This window comes from Theropithecus gelada, chromosome 5 (genome assembly GCF_003255815.1).
Source record: "Theropithecus gelada isolate Dixy chromosome 5, Tgel_1.0, whole genome shotgun sequence".
NCBI classification, from domain to species: Eukaryota; Metazoa; Chordata; class Mammalia; order Primates; family Cercopithecidae; genus Theropithecus; species Theropithecus gelada.
In genome coordinates, this window is record NC_037672.1 from 183,613,005 (window position 1) to 183,620,187 (window position 7,183).

The following is a 7,183-nucleotide window of genomic DNA, read 5'->3' on the forward strand; positions in this document are numbered from 1 at the left end:
TTCATTCCTGCCTGGCTCAACAAATTTCTGTAATTCCTAAGTTCTTTTAACTTCTTTTAACTCTCTTTCTCTTCTCTCCTTTGACTCTTCTGTCTACTACTATGCATTCTCTCATGGGGGTGGAACTCCATCCACTATGTATTTATGTTATATATTTACATGAATACCTTACCAATAACTCAAGCTCACCATCCCCAAAATGGAAATCGCATTCTTCTCACCCAAACAACTTCTTACTCCACATATCTGTGGAACAGACTTCCACATTTCTGTTCATGCTAACATTGTTTTCCTCACACCCAAGCTTGAAATTTTAGAATAAATTTTAACAAGTATCCCTATTTTCCTTCTCAACAGTTAACTATGTGCTACGTCTGCAGTCCTTTTGTCTTTTTGCTTCTACTTTCGAAATAATCCTCCTATCCATTCCTGTGTTTACCTTTCTTCCACTAACACTTCCATGCAGGTCTTCATTCTTATTTTTCCTGGACTTTTGCAATATTCCTCTCATCTCCACATCATTCTTTCTTCAAACCCATTCATAAACTACTGTCATAGTCATTTTCCTATTGTCTGAATCTTAGTTTATTATTTTCCCAACCAAATAATCTCCAGAAGCTCCCTATTAACTTAGTAAAGTGAAGACGTTTTTGCCTGACTTCAAAGACCCTATGCATTGTCATTTCAAAATGCCTTTTAGCCCTATTTTGCACAAGATATGGCATAATCCAGCCAAATTTGATCCCTTCATCTTTCCCGAGTACGTCCTGTCTTTTCCATCCTGCACACCTTTCCTTATGTGATTCTATTTCCTGTAATGTTATTGCCCTTGCCTCCATAGGACGAATTCTTACTCCATCTTCATGCTACCTCTTTCATCAGATGAAACGTCACCCAGGTAAACACTACAGCAAATTGTCTGAATCACTCTCATGTCACCCTTCAGTGCTTTCTGAGTTAAATGTTATTTGGTGCAATGGAAACAACAGTAGTCGACGTCTCATACTGCAATTACTGGCTCCAATCTTGGCTCTACTATTAAGTGAGCAGGTTATTTTACCTGCTGAGTCTTCATTTCCTCCTCTATAAAATGGAGATAGTGATACCTATTCTAGTTCAGAAGAATCTCAAAGAATCATATGAGATCAGGTATGTGGTGCAGGTTGGTGAATTGTTCAATACTTTACAAATACTCATTATTATGATTATCACGCCATATATATATTTTCCTAAATATGTTTTAAGCTTCTTAGAAATAGGAATAATGTGCTCAGTTTTTTCTTATTTGCTATAATGATTACCAGAAAGAACTTGTAGATAGAATTTACTTAATAAGTATTTGCTGACCACCACCAACAAAACGACGTGATAACCGAAAGTTAAGGTAAAACCTGCCTACATAATACTAAGCACATGAATGTAATAAAATAGTTATAAGAAATTTTAATTTTAATTTGATTATAATAATTATATATAGAGAGAGACTATTTTATATATATGTATTTTGAGACAGAGTTTCACTCTCGTCACCCAGGCTGGAGTGCAGTGGCATGATCTCGGCTCACTGCAACCTCCACCTCCCAGGTTCAAGCGATTCTCCTGCCTCAGCCTCCCGCGTAGCTGGGATTACAGGTATCCGCCACCATGCCTGGCTAATTTTTTGTATTTTTAGTAGAGACGGGGTTTCACCATGTTGGCCAGGCTGGTCTCATACCCCTGACCTCAGGTGACCTGCCCACCTCGGCCTCCCAAAGTGCTAGAATTACAGGTGTGAGCCACCATGCCTGGTCTATATTTCTTAATATTCAAAATGACTATATACTTTAGTTACAGAATGAAGGAAAAGAAATGGATATAAATGTGCTATCTCTCAAATATTAAAGTACCTAAAATATTTGATACATAGAAAGAAGTGATTTCCCTCATCTTTAAAACAGAACAAAGATTAAATGCAGGTGGAAATGCCACAACAGAACATGTCAATTTTGGAAGCTTCGGTGGATGGTATTCATTATTTCCAGGCAAATTTGTGCAAGTGAAATCATCAGACAAGCATTTGTTGATATTGCACAGTGGTTTGTATAAATCAAAACAACACCTCTGTTCAGACAATTAATTCCTCTGGAAGTTGATTAGAACAAGAGAATTTTTAAAGAGGATTAGAAGACAATCTTCAGCAGGAGGCAAATTGACATATAAAAATACAGTCATTAGCATTCTCTAGGGATGAATAAGAGTTACACAAACCAGAAGAAACAAGGCGTTCTGATCTCTGCTGAGGGGCTTCAGAATTAAATGCTGAAACCACCTTATCAAAGACTGAGTGCTTTATCTATAATTGTTTTACTAATAGGGTTTTTTCAAACGAAAGAATTTATAGAGCTGTATCTCCCCAAATGAAAAACAACGTATTTTTGTCCGAATGAGTGTGTATTATTACCAGAAACTTGAATTTTTATTTGGCTATATTTTTGTCTAGCAAAATGAACCATATTTAGCACTTGTAACTCAGGCTAGAGGAGTAACTGCTGATTGACATCAAAGATTCTCCAATGGCAGAGGGAACAGGATTCTCCCTCCCGTCTTGCCCCACCCCGTCCTTCCTCCCCACGGGCACATGCCCGCCCAGCAGAAGGAGACACTGCAGACTCTCTTACCTGCCTCCAAGGACTGTTGATTCTAGAAGCCCCATGTGCTCTTTGGGCAGGGTACCTCTACCCATGAGCTTTCATCTGCTTTTCAATAGCAGGCTTGGCGTTTTCTGGCATCTCTGCTGGGACTTGCTGCTATCAGGAAGCCCGTCCATCATTCCCCCCCGTCGTTCTCCGCTTTGCCGTTCAAACCAGCACCACCAAAACCACAGCGAGTCGGGAGCAGGGCAGGCTGTTTCTCTTCCTTGGCAGTTCTAAAGGAAACCTTTGTACCAGACTTGTAGCGTGTTGACAAAGTTGTTAAAACTAAAACGAAAGGGGGTTAGAGGAAGTAATGAGGACACCAGACTCTGAAATCCACCCAGAAGGGAGTTGGTGTGGGGGGCTGTGTGGCCTGCCATGAGCAAGATCCAATCACATTCTTCCCTCTGTGTGTCACTTTTCCATAAACCGCTAGAACAGGCAGATCGCCCCCACCCAGCTTGGCACATGGAGCCCAAGGCCCCCTAGTCTCCCCAGCCCCTTCCCCTGAGCTTCCATTCGTCCTTCTCCTCTGAGGACCACCACCTTTCTGACATGTTTCTCTAGGACCGAGTCTCCAGCGGTGCAGTCTACTTTAGTTTTGGGAGGGTGGAGGTGAGCAGTGGCTATTTCTTTGAAGGACTCTGAAAACAATTCCCCCAAGTTCCAAGCAAGTGACAGACAAACACTGGGGCACCCACTTCCCTGGAGGAGAACCCACCTGGGCCCCCTTCTTTCCCTTTTTGGGCTTGTTTGAGGTTCTTCCTTTTATGTTGTATTTTTATTTGCTTTTTGCTTGCTCTCTAACTGCACTCATCGCATTCTGGATCTGAGATTCGGCATTTGCTCTTAGTTTAGGCTTCCCGTTACATATACATTTTGTAGTACATTGAGCTGGTCAAGTGCAAGCCCGAAGCCTTGGCAGTTTCCACATGTACCCTGCAAAGCCCAGGGTGGGAGCTCCCTCTTGCATCAGCATGACCTGTATGTGAGACATAGAGTCAAAGGAGATCATTTCGGAGCTTTAAGATTTAATGATTTCTTCAGTGGATTTCAGACTTGCATGGGACCTGCAGCCCTTTCATTTTGGTCAGTTTCCCCCATTTGAAACAGGAGCATTTACCCAATGCCTGTACCCATATTATATCTACGAAGTAACTAACCTGCTTTTTATTCTACAAGCTCATAGGTGGAAAGCACTTGCCTATCTCATGAGACTTTGAACTGTGGACTTTTGAGTTAATGCTGAAATGAGTTAAGACTTGGGGGACTGTTGGGAAGGCATGATTGGTTTTGAAATGTGAAAAGACGTAAGATTTGGGAGGAGCCGGGGGCAGAATGGTATGGTTTGGCTCTGTGTCCTAACCCAAATCTCATCTCGAATTGTAGTTCCCCACATGTTGAGGGAGGGATCTGTCATCCTCAGGTGCAGAGGGAAGAATGTGATTGGATCTTGCGCACAGTTTCCCACATGCTGTTCTGGTGATAGTGAGTTCTTGTGAGATCTGATGGTTTTATGAGAGGCTCTTCCCCTTTCTTTTCATGCTTTCTTGTCTGCCACTAGGTAAGATGTACCTGCTTCCCATTCTGCCATAATTGTAAGTTTCCTGAGACTTCCCCAGCCATGTAGAGCTGTGAATCAATTAAACCTCTTTTCTTTATAAATTGCCTAATCGCAGGTAGTATCTTTGTAGCAGTGTGAAAATGGACTAATGCATGAAGTATTCAATACAAAATTATTTCACAAACAGAAATATGGAATTTTGTTTAGAATTCTATTGGAATATTTAGACTCAAAATAATAACATATTGGAAAAAATAAGTTCCTTTATTTTCTAACTTTGAAGTTAATACAATTTTCTGGGACAAAAATGTGTTAGGTCAATCTTGATTTTCTATATGGAAACTTTTCTCTTTTTTTGAGACAGATCTCACTCTGTTGAGCAGGCTGGAGTGCAATGGCATAATCTCAGCTCACTGCAACCTCTGCCTCCTGGGTTCAAGTGATTCTCCTGCCTCAGCCTTCCAAGTAGCTGAGATTACAGGCAGTCACCACTGCGCCCAACTAATTTTTGTGTTTTTAGGAGAGACAGGGTTTCATCATGTTGGCCAGATTGGTCTTGAACCTTGGGTGATCTGCCTGCCTTGGCCTCCCAAAGTGCAGGGATTACAGATGTGAGCCACTGTGCCCGCCCAGGAAACTTTGCTTTAATAATGTATTAGCTCAGATTGCAAGTAATTAATTTATTTGGTCAACAAATGACTGTTTTACTACTGCCTTGTAAGTGCCAGACAAATGTTAGGCATGTGTAGGTTTGGGGACAAGGGGGATAGGTTAGGGATGAAATAATGATCTAGAAGACATCTGCTGTGCCATGGAAGACCCATCATTTAACAGGCCACAAGAGACGAAAGAGACATAATGTAATAAATCGTTTGACTTCAACTCATTAAGTGTTTCAATAAAAGTAGACATAAAGTCCTGAGGTGGCAATTACCAGGGATTAGCCAACTGTGGCTCAAGGAACCAGGAAGTGCCTTATGGAGGAGCCTAATAATTATGATGGTTCCACTGCACTTTGTACCATTGTTTAAGATTCATGCCCAATCTAATACCTGATGACCTAATCTTTTTATTGCTTGTGGCTCTCCTTGAGGAAGATGATGAAGAGAGGTAAACTGCTTCAGCCACCCTCCCACCGAGGACTGCTGCCCCGCCTATTTTCCTTAAGTTTCTGCACCATGCCTCCTACAGAAGAGATAGTTTATCCCTGCAGAGGCAAGTGGAGATGAGGCCTAGCATTGCATATGGAGATCCTGAATCCCTTCCTTTTGCCCAATATAGACCTGGGGAAGAGTTCAAGGAATTGGAGAAAACAGTACGTTCCCAAAGGCAGAGCACATTCATCTGGGAAACTCCCTTCAGGGGCTGGCTATGCATGTCATGCTTGTCTGAGGATGACTTGGAGCGGCCACGGTGGGACCTGTACTCCTTTGCTAGAATTAGAAGCTTGCAGTGTATGCATCATCTGTCTTTCACTGCAGTTTCTGCTAAAAAAATAACATGCCTTTCTTAGGCAGTGATATTTCCTGAATTATTCTTTCCAAAATATTGTGCTCATCCAGATAATCTTATATTGGCCCTAGGACATTGCAGTGCATATAAAGGCAATCTTAAGCTTCCCATATCCTGAATTAGTCTTTTCAAAATATGGTGCCCATCTAGATAAAGCTTACACACTGGACCTCAGACAGTATAGTGCATATGAAGGCAATTTGTCCATTGCCATATCGTGAATTCCTCAATCAATCAGTATTATCTCTAGCTGTAGAGATCCCCCTTTGAAGCCCATATAAACTATGCATATTTAGGCTGGTAAGATATAAATATCATTTGCCATCAACTTTCAGAAAGACTCTTTCTTCTCTTGTATGTCTTGTGATGAGAGTGTGGCCACACATCTGCTACCCAGGCCCCAGGGCTTTTTACTCACTCCCTTCAAGCATATTCAGGGACAAAGCACAAGAAAGAGTTTTCTGAGAGTTGCTTCTCTGCAATCTTTGACAGCTTCCTTGGCTTGCTGGGGCTGGATTTTGAGCTACATGTTTTCCTATGAAGATGTAAGTTTGTCTTTCCATACAGAGGACAAGTGTTTATCACATTTTTTATTTGGCCTTCCATTTGTCTTTCAATACATTTTCAATCTTTTTCTCCAACCAATCCAAATTGTTTATTTTCCTCCAAAAAAGAAGATAAATGCCATACCTAGCTTGTCTTGTCTAAGCCTGCCCCTTTCCCTACTAACAGTACTTCAATTGTTAACAAAAGGTTTATGTTTCCACGTGTCTTTTTTGAGTCATGGGCCACAGTGTTTGACATGGTGAGATAGCTGCTGTAGCTATTCAGGAAATGAAGAACATTCATGAAATTCCTCTCGTTAAAAAATAAATAAAACAGAAACAATATTTTTAAAATTATGTGAATACAGCATTTTTTTATTTGTTAAAGCTGAACAGAAGTACTTTCAAAAAATCATAATCCCAATTAATCTATATTTTATTTACTTTGGCTCCTGTAGACACGTAATGTGATAATGTGTCAACTGTCAAATTCTGCTGTTCACTCTATTGGTATTTGATAGTCATTGGATCAAAATATTATTTATTTTTAATATCATTTAATTTTTAAAAATGTAGGCTTAGCATCAAAGGACTAGGAAACTCTTGGCACCTGGTTCTTTTCTCTTTGTATTCTGTTTCCTATTACGTATCTACATTTTCAGTGACATATGTTTTAAAGGAGTTCAGTTTCTCTTCTTAGGAACTAAGGATAAACTCCTTGATAATTCTGGTACTTTCTTCTCTTAAAGTAACAATTATTACTAAGTAACATCCCTCAGAAGATACTATTTTATTCTTTTTTACTTTTTCTCCTTTTACTTACTATTATGGATTGAAAGTTTATGCCCCCAACAAATTCATATGTTGAAATCACCCTAATACCTAATACC